Genomic DNA, 17,255 nt, shown 5'->3' with positions numbered 1-17,255 from the left:
AGTTAGCTTCTGCAATAAGAATATCGTCTACGTACGTCGTAATTCTGTCTTTAAGTTCTGTTGGAAGTATCGTGTTCAAACCGCGAATAAAAGCTGCAGAAGAAATAGTTAAACCGAATGGTAATTTGCAAAATTGATAACAGTCGCCAAAACAGAGAAATGCTGGGTACTTTCTGCAATTCGGATGAAGATGAATTTGCCAAAATCCCGATTTCAGATCTAGTGTAGAATAAATAGCCGTACCATGAAATTTCTGTAGAAGTTCCTCTAATGTCTGTGGTCGATCTGTTTCATTAATAATAATGTCATTAATGTGACGTGAATCAAGTACGAGGCGAAGTGAGCCATCTTTTTTCTTAACAATATATAGCGGACTTATGTACGGACTAACTGCCGGTTCTATAATTCCTTGATCAAGCATATCTTGTAATTCTTTTTTAACTTGTTCTCGGTGGATATATGGAATGGGATAATGTTTAGCTTTAAATGTATCGTGCTGTTTCACTTGAAATTCATACATAAATCCGGACATAGTACCACGAATATTGTCAAAAACTGGAGCTTGCTGTAAAAGAATTTTGTGTAGTTGCGTGCGTTCGTCGTCTGTATTTGCACTACTTTGTTTAACTTTGTCAGAAATCATCTGCATTACGTCGTAGTCAGCTTCGTCTGGAGTATTATAGTTATGTACGTACGTATCCGTGAACAATGTGGAATTACAGTCTATGTTACGTGATACGGAAATGACCTCTGTGCGGTTAATTGTTTGATCTTCCGCAGATAGTGAGTGCTGAAATTCCAAAGCCAATTGTACATTTTCATCCTTTAGCATTAAATAAGAATTTTGAAAATCAATAACTGTGTCGTGTTGTACCAGAAAATTAGTACCTAAAATAACGTCTGTTGTCAATAAAGGAACAATCCAAAAATTTGAGTGAAAAGTATGACCTGCAATACAAAATGATAAATGCCTCTGTAATTTAACGTCTACACCTTTACTCGATACTGCTCCTTTCACTTTCATTTTGCCTAATGGTAATGTAGGATACGTATTCTCTTTGTTACACTCGTTGAAAGTTTCTTCATTTATTACTGACATAGGTGATCCGGAACCGATTACTGCTGAAAATTTCGAAGAACCTATTTTAATTTCGATGACAGGGTGTGAAATGGTTTTCTGAACAACTGGTCTTTCCTGCAAAAGAGTGTCTCTGATATCGTCAAAAGTAATCCAATACTTTCTAATCATACATGCCCATGTTAGGCTAAATTTTTCTGCCTGACCCATGTAGTAGTGTCACCGTCAGAGGGTGGCACGGGACTACAAGACCCACCGCCACACCTCCAAAGTGAATTGCAGTGACGCAGTCACTGCCCCTGTGGAAAACATTTTCGTGAACAACGTTTTGCGTGTCTAAAGTAGTGCTTGTGTTACTGGAAGATGCGACCTTTACACTATCTAGTCAGATTCTATCTGACGTGTAATTATTTTCTGGAGGATGTTGTGGCATTTCTACTATTTGAACTGTTCTATTATTTCTTCCAGACGTGTTACGCTCTGGATGATACCTGCTGTCGGGTTCATTCATGAGAATATGTTCTTGTGGATAATTTTGCTGTTGGTAAGACCGACTGTTGTTAGATGTACGCTAAAGATTGTCCTCATTATTTTTACGTCTATCGTAATAGTCATTCCTATACGGTGAATTGCGATAGGAATTGAAATACTGTGTTTTCTGTACGTAATTATTTCCTTGCCGGCGTGCGTTACTATTTGTTGGATCTGAGACTATACGTGCACGCGACGAAACATTAAAGCTTGGCTGACCTTGTGCATTACATTGTTGGTTAGGCATGCTAACTGGCTGAATTTCATGCTGTTGTGGTGGAAAACGTCTATTGTTACTAAAATGTGGTTCCTGTTGCTGAAAATTTTGACGATATTGATAATTAAAATTTTGTCTATTATTAAAGTTCTGTTGGTTGTAATTCCTGAAGCGTCTAATACCTTTGCTATTAAGATTACTTGGCTGATCGTAATTACTGTAAGTTTGTTGACCTTGGTTATTATGTGAAAAATTTTTGTTTACAAAGGAATAATCAGATTGTTGTACTTCCAAAAGCTGTAACAGATCTCTGAATGCCGAAATGTTTTCTTTTTGCTGACCCGTTAGAAGTGACACTCTTAATGACCTTGGTAATTTAGAAATACATAATTGTATAAGTGCAGATTCACTGTACGGTTCACTTAGGTACTGGTTTTGTTGCACCATGTGCTCAAAAAATTGCGTGACACTGGGAAAATTTGAGTTCTCATAATTGGGTAAGCTAATTAACTGATCTTTAATTCCACGCTGTGTCGTCTTCGACCAGTACGCTGACAGAAAAGCATTCTGAAATTCTTCTACCGAGTAACATTGTCTCGCAATCGGTCTCATACGAGTTGCCGGCTCGCCTTCCAAAAAACTGCAAATAAATTCAAGTTTGTGCGTTACGGGCCAAGTCGGTGGGAAAGCAAAGCTAAATTGTTGTATCCAATCTAGCGGATGAATCTGTGTTCTGTCATTTTTAAACACTTTAAATTTTCTCACTGACAGAAAATGTTTGTAATCAAAATTATCGTCTCTGTATGTTGGAACAGGTTCATGATTGTAAGAGAATCTATTTGTCTGTGTCTGTTCGGAATTTTAAGTTGTATACTCTCTGTTGATTACCTAAATTATACGCACTGTGTGAGTCTGACAAATGTTCACAAAGTGGCGACTGTTGTGATATGTTATTAACTGAAATATTTTTCATCTCTGTTACCTCTTGCTGTAAACATGACAATTTTCTACGTAAGGTGTTATTAGATGAATCGATCTCATTAACTGTCTGCTGTAAATTTTGAAATTCAGGTGTTTGATTAAATGAAACCAGTGAGGTATCGTCTGATTTGCTGTCATTATTACTTTCAATAACATCAATACGACTGGCCAATTCATCATATTTTTCAGTCAGTATTTTTACCTGATCATCGGTTTTAGTGTCAGAGGCATTAATCTGTTTTTGCAATTTACGTGTAGTTTCGTTCAGTTTTTTAACGTCAGCTTTGACGACATCAGAATCCTGTGTTAGTTCTAATTGTTCGAGTCTGTCGGTCACTGTTTGAAAATTTACTGCGTGTGTATCTGTTTTTGATTTAAGGTCAGAAATCTAATCACGTAATTCGGTGTTCAACTGTTCGATGGTATTAATTTTGTCCGATACTGTAGCAATATTGTTGTCTACATATGTTTTTGCCTTCGCAAACATTTTACGTTTATCTTCTTGTCTCTGTGCAGTGATTGTTTCCATGACTTCACGTTTTACTTTATTTTGATCCTGAATAAATTTGCGGAAACGCGTATCACTGTTTTGTATGTGCTGATTAAAGCGCTCGTCAATTTGAGTGTTCTGTTGTTCAAATTTCGCGTCTATCTTTGCGTCCGTTGTGCGCGAAAGTTCTGCCGTCATTAATTTCAATTCGTCGCGCAATTGTGTAGCTTTTTCAGAGCATTTTTTAGCGACTCCGCTAATTTCCTCTCTAAGTGTTTCTGTTGCAGCTGTTTGCATATCCCTTAATTCTTGCGCAACAGATCTAATTTCTTCGCTACTTTTCTTTGAACAAGCCTCAATTTCCTCACGTAACTGTTCCTTAGTGTCATGGCACAGCACGGCAATGGCTCTAATTTGTTCACTAAGCTGCCTGGAATTGTTGTCTAATTTTTCATTAAAGTGTTGTTTGAGATCTTCACTCTGTTGTTTGTTTGATTCAAGAATTTGTAGCAATAATGCCCTAATTGGATCCGACACAAAATTAGCATTTCTATTCTCTGTGCTGTTTAATGGTGGATCTGGAATTGTCTCGCTTTCTGTAACCATTTGGTTATTCTGAGATTTACAAAAAGGTTTATCAGTCAGATGTACACTGTCAGACACCATCATCATCATCATCATCATCATCATCATTTAAGACTGAGTATGCCTTTCAGCGTTCAGTCTGGAGCATAGCCCCCCTTATACAATTCCTCCATGATCCCCTATTCAGTGCTAACATTGGTGCCTCTTCTGATGTTAAACCTATTGCTTCAAAATCATTCTTAACCGAATCCAGGTACCTTCTCCTCGGTCTGCCCCGACTCCTCCTACCCTCTACTGCTGAATCCATGAGTCTCTTGGGTAACCTTACTTCTCCCATGCGTGTAACATGGCCCCACCATCTAAGCCTGTTTGCCCTGACTGCTACATCTATAGAGTTCATTCCCAGTTTTTCTTTGATTTCCTCATTGTGGACACCCTCCTGCCATTGTTCCCATCTACTAGTACCTGCAATCATCCTTGCTACTTCCATATCCGTAACCTCAACCTTGTTGATAAGGTAACCTGAATCCACCCAGCTTTCGCTCCCATACAACAAAGTTGGTCGAAAGATTGAATGGTGCACAGATAACTTAGTCTTCGTACTGACTTCCTTCTTGCAGAAGAGAGTAGATCGTAGCTGAGCGCTCACTGCATTAGCTTTGCTACACCTCGCTTCCAGTTCTTTCACTATGTGGCCATCCTGTGAGAATATGCATCCTAAGTACTTGAAACCGTCCACCTGTTCTAACTTTGTTCCTCCTATTTGGCACTCAATCCGTTTATATTTCTTTCCCACTGACATCACTTTCGTTTTGGAGATACTAATCTTCATACCATAGTCCTTACATTTCTGATCTAGCTCTGAAATGTTACTTTGCAAACTTTCAATCGAATCTGCCATCACAACTTAGTCATCCGCATATGCAAGACTGCCTATTTTGTGTTCACATATCTTAATCTCACCCAGCCAGTCTATTGTTTTCAACACATGATCCATAAATAATATGAACAACAGTGGAGACAGGTTGCAGCCTTGTCTTACCCCTGAAACTACTCTGAACCATGAACTCAACTTACCGTCAACTCTAACTGCTGACTGACTATCCATGTAAAGAACTTTAATTGCTTGCAAAAGTTTGCCTCCTATTCCATAATCTTGTAGAACAGACAATAACTTCCTCCTAGGAACCCGGTGATATGCCTTTTCTAGATCTACAAAGCATAGATACAATTCCCTGTTCCACTCATAACACTTCTCCATTATTTGCCGTAAGCTAAAGATCTGGTCCTGACAACCTCTAAGAGGCCTAAACCCACACTGATTTTCATCCAATTGGTCCTTAACTAATACTCACACTTTCCTTTCAACAATACCTGAGAAGATTTTACCCACAACGCTGATTAAAGAGATACCTCTGTAGTAGTTACAATCTTTTCTGTTTCCATGTTTAAAGACTGGAGTGCTTACTGCTTTTGTCCAGTCAGATGGAACCTGTCCCAACTCCCAGGCCATTTCAATTATCCTGTGTAGCCATTTAAGACCTGACATTCCACTGTATTTGATGAGTTCCGACTTAATTTCATCCACCCCAGCCACTTTATTGCACTGCAATCTATTGACCATTTTCTCCACTTCCTCAAATGTGATCCTATTTCCATCATCATTCTTCTCCCATTCTACCTCGAAATCTGAAACATTACTGATCGCATTTTCACCTGCATTGAGCAACTCTTCAAAATATTCCCTCCATCTGCCCAAGGCATCCACAGGATTCACCAGCAGTTTTCCTGACCTGTCCAAAATACTTGTCATTTCCTTCTTACCTCCCTTTCGAAGACTGCTAATTACACTCCAGAATGGTTTTCCAGCAGCTTGACCCATAGTCTCCAACCTGTTTCCAAAGTCTTCCCAAGATTTCTTCTTGGATGCTGCAATTATCTGTTTGACTTTGTTTCTTTCTTCAACATAACTTTCTCTGTCTACCAGGGTTCTAGTATGTAGCCATTTTTGATACGCCTTCTTTTTGCTTTTACAGGCTGCCTTGACTGTATCATTCCACCAAGCTGTTTGCTTCATCCTACTTTTACACACTACTGTTCCAAGACATTCTTTAGCCACTTCTAGTACTGTGTCCCTGTACCTTGTCCATTCCTTTTCCAATGACTGTAATTGACTACATTCAACTAACTGGTACCTTTCTGAGATCGCTGTTATGTACTTGTGCCTGATTTCCTTATCCTGAAGTTTCTCCACTCTTATCCTCCTACATATGGACCTGACCTCCTGCACTTTCGGCCTCACAATCCCAATTTCACTGCAGATTAAATAGTGATCAGTGTCATCAAAGTATCCCCTGAATACACGTGTGTCCCTCACAGCCTTCCTGAATTCCTGATCTGTTATTATATAGTCAATGACAGATCTGGTTCCCCTGCCTTCCCAAGTATACCGGTGAATGTTCTTATGTTTAAAAAAGGAGTTTGTGATTACTAAGCCCATACTGGCACAGAAATCCAAGAGTTGTTTCCCGTTCCTGTTGGCCTTCATATCCTCTCCAAATTTACCCATAACCTTTTCATACCCTTCTGTTCGATTTCCAATCCTGGCGTTAAAATCACCCATGAGCAGAACACTGTCCTTGTCCTTTACTCTAACAATTACATCACTGAGTGACTCATAAGAACTATCCATCTTATCTTGATCTGTCCCTTCACAATGCGAATATACTGACACAATCCTAATTTTCTTGCTAGACACTGTCAAATCTATCCACATCAGTCGTTTGTTTACATATCTTATTGCAACTACGCTGGGTTCCATTTCTTTCCTGATGTAAAGCCCTACACCCCATTGTGCTATTCCTGCTTTGACTCCTGACAGATAGACCTTGTATTCTCCCACTTCCTCTTCTTTCTCACCCCTTACCCGAATGTCACTAACAGCTAAAACGTCCAGCCCCATCTTACTTGCAGCCTCTGCCAGCTCTACCTTCTTCCCAGAGTAGCCCCCATTGATATTAATAGCTCCCCATCTCATTACCATTTGTTTGGCAAGTCGTATATTAGGAGTCCCTGATTTGTCAGCAAGAGGTGGGACTCCGTCACCTCCAAAGTTCCGAGGCATTTTGCTCTGATTGTTGCCAGCATCATATTTAAAGTACCAGGGAAGCAGGTTGCTAGCCTTACTTGCCCCGAGTCCCACTGGGTTTTACCCCTAACGGCTGAGGGACTAACCGGTGGATTTGGTAGTCTTTGCCGTATGAGCACAAAGGTGACCACGACTCAGAATATGTCCGAGATGCCCAGCCTTATTCCAAAGTAACTGGTAACCCGACTGTCAGGACCACTTACTTGGCCACTCATACGTTGCCCGTGGTTCATGAACTAGGACATGACTGCAGGAACCCACACCATGAACCACTGTCAGACACTATTTCGGAATTAAATAAATCCGTCGTACTTTCAGTACACTGTCCATTTTCATTACAAAAATTTGTCTGTACTTTACCTGAATTTTCCAAACCGGGTGTGTTAAACTGGACAGCGCTCATTACAATAGGGCGCCCCACGTCATCAATTGTCGTCAAATTAACAGAGGAGACAATTGAGTTTGTTTGTTCATCAGTAAGATAAAATTCATCATTAGTGGTTGGAACACACTGATTGTCAGTGAACGCAGGATTCTCATCATTACACTGTGTGTCACAAGTACTATCGGTCAAGTTGTTTAAGTCGGTAATTGCATTCATTATACTTCGCGATACACTATTCACAGTCTTTCGCGGCATTTTTACTATAGTCACAACTGTTCACAAAAGAAATAAGCACAATGCAAAAAGCAACAAACACAAATACAACAGAGCAACGAATTACCGATGATCTGAGGAAAGAAAGTCATAAAATTAGTAACAGCGTTGCGCCAAATGCTAATAATATTAAGTAAATAATACCAAATACCTGACTACTACTCAGAAGATTCTCAACGAAATACGATCCTGGACCGGATGTCGCCAAGTGTAACCTCCCCAGAGAAATTTTTGGAAAAACATTACTTAAATGTTAATGGGAACAGAGCCAAGTGTAACCTTCCCACAATAATTTGAAAATGAAAAGAATTGAATAAGAATTGCAAATAGACCCAAATGTTAGCTTCCCACAGTAGTAAAAATTCAGTGATAATAACAATGTGTAAAAATATTAAGTCCTCACAAAATTAACGTTAAGATCAACCTGATAAATTGATTCTGGGAGGAAAAGCAAAGGAAATATTGTTTCAATTGTAATAATTATTTTCTTAAAAAATCGCTTTCAGAACAAAATTATTATTGGGGCAATTCTTGAACAAATTAATTACAGTTAATATACATTACATTATCACATGTGCGCAATGCTGCTTCATTACCTTATTTAAAAATATACCTCGTCCCGAATCTTGACCAGAGGCCCATGTCGACGCCTGCCGACTCCTCACACACAACTCCGACTGTCTCTCGCGTGCTACTAGCACAAACGAACTACATGCTCTCGCGACTTGCTACGTACAACTACAGCTTCGCAACTCGACTACCGACTCCCTACATGCAACTGAACTCTTGCGCGGTCAAGCACAGACTAGCAACAATAAATAACTCTCTGGTCAGAGATTCTGTCATGCCTCGCCATCGCTGCTACTGAATACATACGTGTTTCAAGTTTCACATAATACCAGAAAATAAACTCATTTGAAAGATAATTATATGCATTACAACATTTTCATATTTCAGTCTTTTGTACGGAAATCTGCAAGATGTTGTCTACTGAATTATTTTTTAGGTGACACTTTTGTAGAATTCGTATCACGTTTCCTCCTTTTTCCTTGAAGTTTCATGTAAAACACTATTATAAGCTTCACAATTGCATTCGAGAAATTAGTCTCAAAACCCATTTTAATCATGACTTTTTCCAGATATTTTTGACTATTCCTACCGAAAGCAATTTTAAAGTCTATTAATAAAATCACTGCTTCGTTTGACATGTGGGTTTTTGTGTACTAAGTACAATCTCTATATACTAGTAAGGCGTCATATACGTTTCTGTCTTGAACGACACACATTTGATAAGGACTGATCACTTTTTTCATTGTTTGCTTTAATCTCCCAGCAAAGCACCGAGCAATTAGCTTATGTCAATGTTGAGTAATGATATCGGATGTAGATTCTGTAAGTTTGATGTTTCTTTAGTTTTTGGTATCAATGTGATGCATCCTCTTAGAAATTCTTTCAGTATTCCGACACCATTACGGAATTCATTAGCAATATCTAGTAAAACTTACCATTCCAGATAAAATTCAGATTTAAGTACTTCAGATAAAATTCAACATCAACCCTATCCACTAATGGAGGTGGAGGTGAAAAACATGTAAGGCAGTCAAACTTTACTTTGATAGTCTAAAATGCGTGGTCACAGCACCAGAGAAGTCGACCAGGAGGAAGATGATGGTTTATCCTGGGTGTGTTCATAACATGGAAACCCACAGGGGCTGCTTTACGCCGGATTTGAGGATGTAGTTGTCAAACTACATAATCGAACCAATAAGAAGAGTCCACTGCTCTTCTTCCTGACCATCAACACAGGAGAAGACACATAACAGAAGAAAGATGGACAGTGAAATTCCTGCTAATGAAGTAGAAATAATGTTAAATGTACCTTCTTCTCTAAAATAACTTTTTCTAAGCTATCTCATTTGTCAAATTCAAACCATTTAATTTTTGTCAAACTGAAAAAATAGCTCTAAATGCAAACAATAAAGAAGAAACTAAAATACATCTTGTACCCTTCAGCCGAGAAAGAGTAAACAACAAGCTCACAAGGCCTGCCCCTTCCCCTCAGGGGAGGGAATGAAAAGTGCTACAAAATAAAATAATAATAATGGAAAGAAGCAAAGCGACTATTCAGAGGAAATAAACTGATGAAAACGCCGAGCTAAAACGTCGAAACATCTTGCTGGGAAGACACGAACCACTGGCAGTACACCCAATTCTCTGAGATGACAACAAATCACTGGGAAAGGCTAAGAAATTATAAAAATTTTACAGTTTGAAACAGAATATATACTTAGAAATTGTATATATGGCCAATGACCTATACTGCAATTTGTTTCTGAGTCAGGATTTTGAATTCTCCCCATGAAGTCTACTGGCAACCCATTAAAGACTTTTATAAAACACAGTAATAGTTTATTGGGAAAACTTTATAGAAATATTGCAGTTGTGAATTCTACAGTTCACCTATAAGTCCCACATACTGTGAACTGCATATCATATTAGGAAGTAAACCAAGTGTAACGATTTGTCCTTGAAGCCTTTGTTGCAAGATCTCCCATTATCAGCTTACACAATATTCTGACTGCACTCTTCTTTAATACAAATAACGCCTACTTTCCTTTGCAACACTGTCACATAAGATTATGGTATAGCGAAAGTACGCTAGCAGTCCTCCTGTGTCAGATCGAATAGATTTCGTTGCTTTTCTTGGCGTTTTGCGGTACGCTCTCCACAATGAACTATGAGTGAAAGTATGCTAGTAGTCTTCCTGTGTCAGATCGAATAGATTTCGTTGCTTTTCTTGGCGTTTTGCGGTAAACACTCCACAATGAAATTTTTTTATTAACAGTTCGCTGTTTGCCATAAGGTCAACCACTCATAATTCCTATATTAAAGTATTAGAAGCTGCTACTGTATCATCTGTATTGCTGTATTCCCTTCTCTTAATTCTCCACAAACATGTATGACTCCTATACATTACGATAAATCCGGCAATGAACTCTCTATAGCATGGTGTGTATCTACATTGAAATTCGCCATGTACACATAGTTGACAAAAACTAGCCTGAACGAACAGCTGGCTCAGATATGTTTTGCACCCTGCTATCTCCTGTCCAATTGTTCTGAGCAGATGTGATTAAACCCACAGATTGCACACATCTCATATCTGTGCAAATTTCGTGCTCAAATGCAGATGTGATGTGCGTAGTCATTTGCACAGAGAGATCTTTGCGTGTGTATAGATAGATTGTGCAGTAGATGCAAAATTTGTAATTGTGTATGATGCTACTGTATTTAAAAATGATATACCTATTTATTTGAATATTGTATGTGATTATTATTTTTTAAAGTGACAATGCAAATATTTACTTTTATATAGATCCAAAGTTGCTAAATAAATAAACAGAATCATGCTAAGACACACGTTTAGACACACTTGTCAGTCATACACAAAAGTTTCTCATTTACGCAGTCGAAAAAGACTGAACACATCTTCCTTTAACAGACGAAATACAGTTATTAATTTTGAGGATTCTTATCAGATTACTGAGCCATACGATGAAGATCGTGAAACCCATTCTCGGCAAAAAGATTCGTGAGATAGCTAAAATCACAAGGAATCAAGTAGGTTTTGTGAAAATTTGTGGCACAACTGACGTAACCCATCCTGTATGGATGCTTGTTGAAAAATACCGCGAAAAGACAAGCCACTGTACCTAGCTTTCCTACATTTCGAAAAGGCATTCAATGAGGTACCACAAGATCTAATCTGGTTTGCACTTCGAGACCATGGCATTCCAGAGAACCTTGTTAACTGGGTACAGCTTCTGTATGTACAACTGAGCTTTGCCCAAGCAACTGCAGGAGTGTCAAATGACTTTCGCATCAAGCAGGAGTCACTGCTGCTTATTCTTGTGACGGACACTGTCACATTAGATCTGCCCATACCACTACCATGGCATGCTGATAATGTCCTGTTGGCTGTGGTGAAAATTTTTTATCTCCAACACCAGTCACAAGAATGGGACGGCCGACTTGCGTGATTTGGCCTGTGGTTCAACAAAAGATAAAATGAGTACATGAAATCAGATCTGCCAGAAATTGGGTCCATCAACATTAATGGAGAAGATCTACCAAGATTCAAAATTTAAGTATCTCAGTTCTTCAGTCTCTAACGATGGCCAACTTACAGAAGAGGTCAACGCAAGGATGCAGGCAGCTTGGATGAAGTGGCGAACTACAACAGGGGTCACCTACGATCATCGGATTAACGATCGCCTGAAATCAAAAATCTACCAGACTGTTATCTGTTCTGCTACTCTCTATGGCACCGAGAGTTGGCCAACTACAAAAGAGGCAGAACAACGACTTGGGGTCTTGGAAACTAAAATGCTTAGATGGCCAAGTGATATCACTCAACTGGATCACGTTTCGAATGATACTATCAGAAAGCGTTTCGGGATCACACCGATTCAGAGGAAAATACAAGAAAGCCGTGTCTGCTGGTTTGGATATGTGCTGCGTAGAGTGAACGATAACACTGCAGAGGCAGCATACACAGTGGAAGTCATGAGAAAGAGACCCAAGATATGACTTAGACGTCGATGGGCCGACACTCTGCACAATGATCTCAAGGCTGTAAATCTTCATCCAGACATGGCTCACGATCGAACAAAATGGGGACAACTAATCCATTGAGCGAACCCTGCGATCAGGTGGGACCAACACTAAAGAAAAAGAAGAAGAATACTGAGGACTCTTATAGTAATTTGATCTACATTTCATTTACTTTTCACGTTGTATTCTGCAGGACAATTCTGTCATATTGAAGCACAAGTAATATATTACTTTGTCAGTTATATTTGTACAGATTGTTACCACTTCATTGGTAGAGCTTTCACTACTGATTCAGAGAATCCATTCACATTGTTGTGTTAAATTCTCCGGTGAGCATTTCGTCGTATTACGTATTTCTACGGACAGTTTTGTCTGTGGCTTTACCCACAGTCTAATAAATACAGTCGCGACACTCCCTGGTGCGAAAGTTGCTACTGTTTGACAGCTGGAGCGACACTAGCGTTCCAAGAGGTGAGAAAGCAGAAAGTCAAATGCATCATAAGGATAATGTTTGACTTTTAACTATTTTCTATTTAATTAAGGGAATAGTTGTTATATTTCTGCATTCCATGGGTTAGTAAGTTACCAAGAGACACAAATTATCGTAAAATATATGTAAAAACAGCTGAATCACACTGATTCAGTGACGTAAGCTACAATTCATTCATGAAAAAGTACTTTTGAATATGTCTATATTTGCAGCTTATTCCGCTGAAAGAAAGAGAATATGAACACAATTCATGCATGAGAAGCATATATTTCTATTGTTGTCTGTTGTTATCATCACAGGCACTTTCCTTGAAACTTGAATTGCTTTTAATGTAGTACAATGATTCGTCGTTTCTTACTCTTCACTCGACTTTCTAATAAACGAATATTTTAGTAAATGTAATTACCTTTGCTTCAAAAGTGAATTAAAGATTATTGCCGTTTGTGGCTCATATTTAACAACAATTCTGGAATTAGTTTCTCTTGCATTGGGAAACAGTTTCATTGCTTTTGACGATGTATTACCACGTCTGTGTGGTTTTCTCTTACGCTGCAGTTCTGGTAGCTTACTTGATTCGTTAAATAACGTAGGTAATAGATTCGACATAGGTTTCCAGCGTTCCTCATTCACTGATTTGGCTGAAAGTGTAGCAAACAAAACTCCACTGCATTGGTTAGATATACGATGTCTTTCTGTAAAACGTCACCAATATTTTGTTGTTGAAGAAAAACGATATTATTTCGTAAATGATCGTATCGTTTGTTACAAGTAAACTGCCGTGTAATGCATCATTTCGTATCTTCCAGTGTCCTTAGGAAACTAAATAATCACAAATATGGTGTAATTTTTTTAGTTATTATCGATGTTTATGTTGCTACATTCAGTTCATATTATAAAAACTATATTACAAATCAATATAAATATTAGTATTTGCACTCATCAGATGAAGGTTAAGATGGCGAATGTGTGGCAGTAGAAAATACTTCGTGTGTTAAAAATAGATACTTTTAGTAGTTTATTTCTTTAAATACGAACTTATCTTACTGTGTGCAAATGGATTATCACCACCTCCTATCAAAAAATGAAATTTCAATGACCAGACGAAAATTGTGGTAAATATCAAGTTCTCATGCAAGACCAGTGTACTATGGCTTCCTTCAGTACTAAAATACATGAAACGACAGAAACATCGTCGAATAAACCTTGCTACTGTAAAAAGAGGGTAGAAAAAGTAGTTTATTGTGCAAAATGCAGACCTAAATTTCATTACTCGTGTGTTAAAACAACTGCTGGAACAAAAATCTGGAAGTGTAACGAGTGCTTTCTATTAGATAGGTCTAAACCAGACTACTTCAGGAACGCTCTCTCGAAACCATGTGAGTGTAAAAAGTTAATTGAAGAACTCAGAACAACGAAAAATGAACTTAGGAACGCAAAATCATTAATAAGTGAACTGACTAACAAACTGAATAAACAGGAAGTGCTCAAACGCGATATTTTGCGTGATACAAACGATCGTAATGAGACTAGTGCTATGAAACGAAATGTTGCACACGAACTTGTCAACATGATATCCAGTGATTGTGTGCCATGTAACAGAAATCAACCATTTTCAAGCATCAGTGTCTGATATAAATATGAAATCCAAGGAAAATTGTGAAAACAAGGACTGTAAACATAAAATGCAAGTAAGTGGACACCACAGTAATAGTGATATGCACAAAAATAAAAGCAATGTCAATATATATTCCAATAATCATGGTCACGGCATTGCAGAAATATTACTTTATGACTACTGTGTGGAAGCTAATAGCTTTGTCAAACCAGGAGCCTGTATGCAACAAATTACCAAAAAGATAAAAACTGAAAAAGATTCTGTAATCGTTGCAGGAGCAAACGATGTCTTTAGAAACGAACTATCCAATGCAATGCGTAATCTTAGGACAGTAATAAACACTATTAGGGAAATAATTGTCGTTGTTGTTGGAATTCCGCATAGGCATGACCTTCCGGATTGGTTGTGTGCAAACGCAGAAATAAATGGTTCAAATGGCTCTGAGCACTATGGGACTTAACATCTATGATCACCGGTCCCCTACAACTTAGAACTACTTAAACGTAACTAACCTACGAACATCACACAACTCCCAGCCATCACGAGGCAGAGAAAATCCCTGTCCCCGCCGAGAATCGAACCCGGGAACCCGGGCGTGGGAAGCAAGAACGCTACCGCACGACCACGAGCTGCGGGCAATGCAGAAATAAAAAGAGCCAATAGGCAATACTTGAAAATATGCAAGGCCTATCGAAATGCATATTTCTTAAGTGATAATTCCATTGAAAGAAATTGCTATACAAAGCATGGCACGCATTTTAATAAAATGGGCAAGAAGTTCCTGGGCCAAGAAATTAACTGGATGCTGGAAACAGTAAAAATACTAGAAGATATAGTTGATGTTGTTCCAGCTCCTCCACTAATGCCACCAAAATCTACAACAGGAGCAAAATCCACCACTAGTACAGTAGATCCAGTCAACAGGCAAGATTTAACAGATGTAGTTTCAGCTCCTTGATCAATGCAAATGTAGTTCACAGCAAGGGTTACCTCTCCCACACCAGCAGCAGAATCTACTACACCTGGACAGAAATCATTGCATGAATATTCATCAGTAGAAATATCTGAAGGCAACATTAGACTTCGACTCACAAGAAAAATAGCTCCACCAAAACATCTGCAGAAGTTTTTATTGGCAGGCAGCATCACACAAATAGTAAACAGTTTTCTACCAGAATGTACAGGGTTTAGGCAACAAGCTAGGTGAAATAGAAGTCCTCCTAAGTGACAATTTAAAATAAACTGCAGTCTTGTATGTAAGCGAGCATTGGCTCAAAGAGACACAGTCAGGTACTGCTGTTATTCATGAATTTGAAATGATAAGTATGTTTCTAGAGTTAATAGTAAGGGTGGTGGTACGTGTGTATATGTCAGGACAGGTCTTGGTGCGAAAGAAGTTGAATATAGTAATGTAAAATGCATAGAAAAAGACTTTGAATACTGTGTATGTGAATTAATAAAAACTGAAAATGTTTATTGTGTGCATATATAGATCACCATCAGGGAATTTTACTTCTTTTCTCCACAACCTTGAAATGCTGCTAAATCAACTCAAACAGCAATTAACAAATTCAATTATCCTTAGAGATTTTGGTGTTAATTTTAAAACGAACTGCAGTAAACAACAACAACTGACCAATCTGTTCTGATCTTATAATATGACAGCAGCATTAACAGAAGACACTAGATGTTTAAATGGGTCTGAAACAATAATTGATCAAGTATTTGTCAATAAGAATAAATGTGAGCATATCACTGAAGTAAAAGAGATGGGGTTCTCAGATCATAAGGCAGGCATGTTAATATTATATGATATATCTATCATGGATCCAGTGGTATATGAAAAATACAGAGAGAAACGATTTGTAAATGAAGACAGCATAAGGGTTTTTAATAAGAAGCTTAAAAATATAACTTGGGACACGTAATCAGCCTGTGTTGTAGATAAAAAATTTGAGTCATTCCTAGCAAATTATTGGCATTGTTATGATAACGCATTTCCTATTAAACGAGTCAAAATTAAAAGCAAAACAAAGACATGGGTAACACAGGGATAAAAAAATCTGCAGTCACTCTGTGAAAGTTAAACAAGTCTGCAAAAAGTACTGTTGCATTGAAACCATATGTGAAAATTTACAGGAAAGTATATAAAAAAGTTATAATAGTGGCTAAGAAACTAAATACTGACTCATATAACAGGAAAGGAACTAACAAAATAGAATCAACCTGGGAGGTAATAAATAGGAGCATACGTAAACAAAAAAGTTAAAACATCGTTCTTGTAATTAAAAGTGAAGGGAAAACAGTTGAGGACCCACTACAGATAGCCAACATATTCAACACACGTGACACAAATATCGCAACAAAACTGATACAAGGAAGATGTGATTTCAACTCCAGAGTGCAACTACCAATGAATGATAAAACCATGTTTCTATACCTTGTTACTGCACTAGAGGTATAAAATGCCTTAAATCAGTGAAAAAATAAAATGACATGTGGCTGTCATGGGATTCCAGACAAAGTAATAAAGAACAGTGCAAGATACATAGATTCCCCGATTGCTGACATGATTAACATTTCATTTAGCACAGGAGTCTTCCCAGAAAAACTAAAGAAACCGATTGTCAAGCCTATTTACAAGAAGGGTGACCAGTCTGATGTTATCAATTACTGGCCTATATCATTGTAATTGAAAGGGTAATGCATGAAAGACTGTCTCATTTTCTTAACAAAAATCTAATTCTACTTAAAGGGCAAAACGGTTTTAGGAAAAATAGGTCAACTGACACAGCAATTTATAACTTTTTAAAACTGATCATAAATTCTGTAGATAAAAATGAATTAA

The sequence above is a fragment of the Schistocerca piceifrons genome, chromosome 2 (assembly GCF_021461385.2).
Source record: "Schistocerca piceifrons isolate TAMUIC-IGC-003096 chromosome 2, iqSchPice1.1, whole genome shotgun sequence".
Taxonomy (NCBI): domain Eukaryota; kingdom Metazoa; phylum Arthropoda; class Insecta; order Orthoptera; family Acrididae; genus Schistocerca; species Schistocerca piceifrons.
This window is presented reverse-complemented; position numbering follows the sequence as displayed.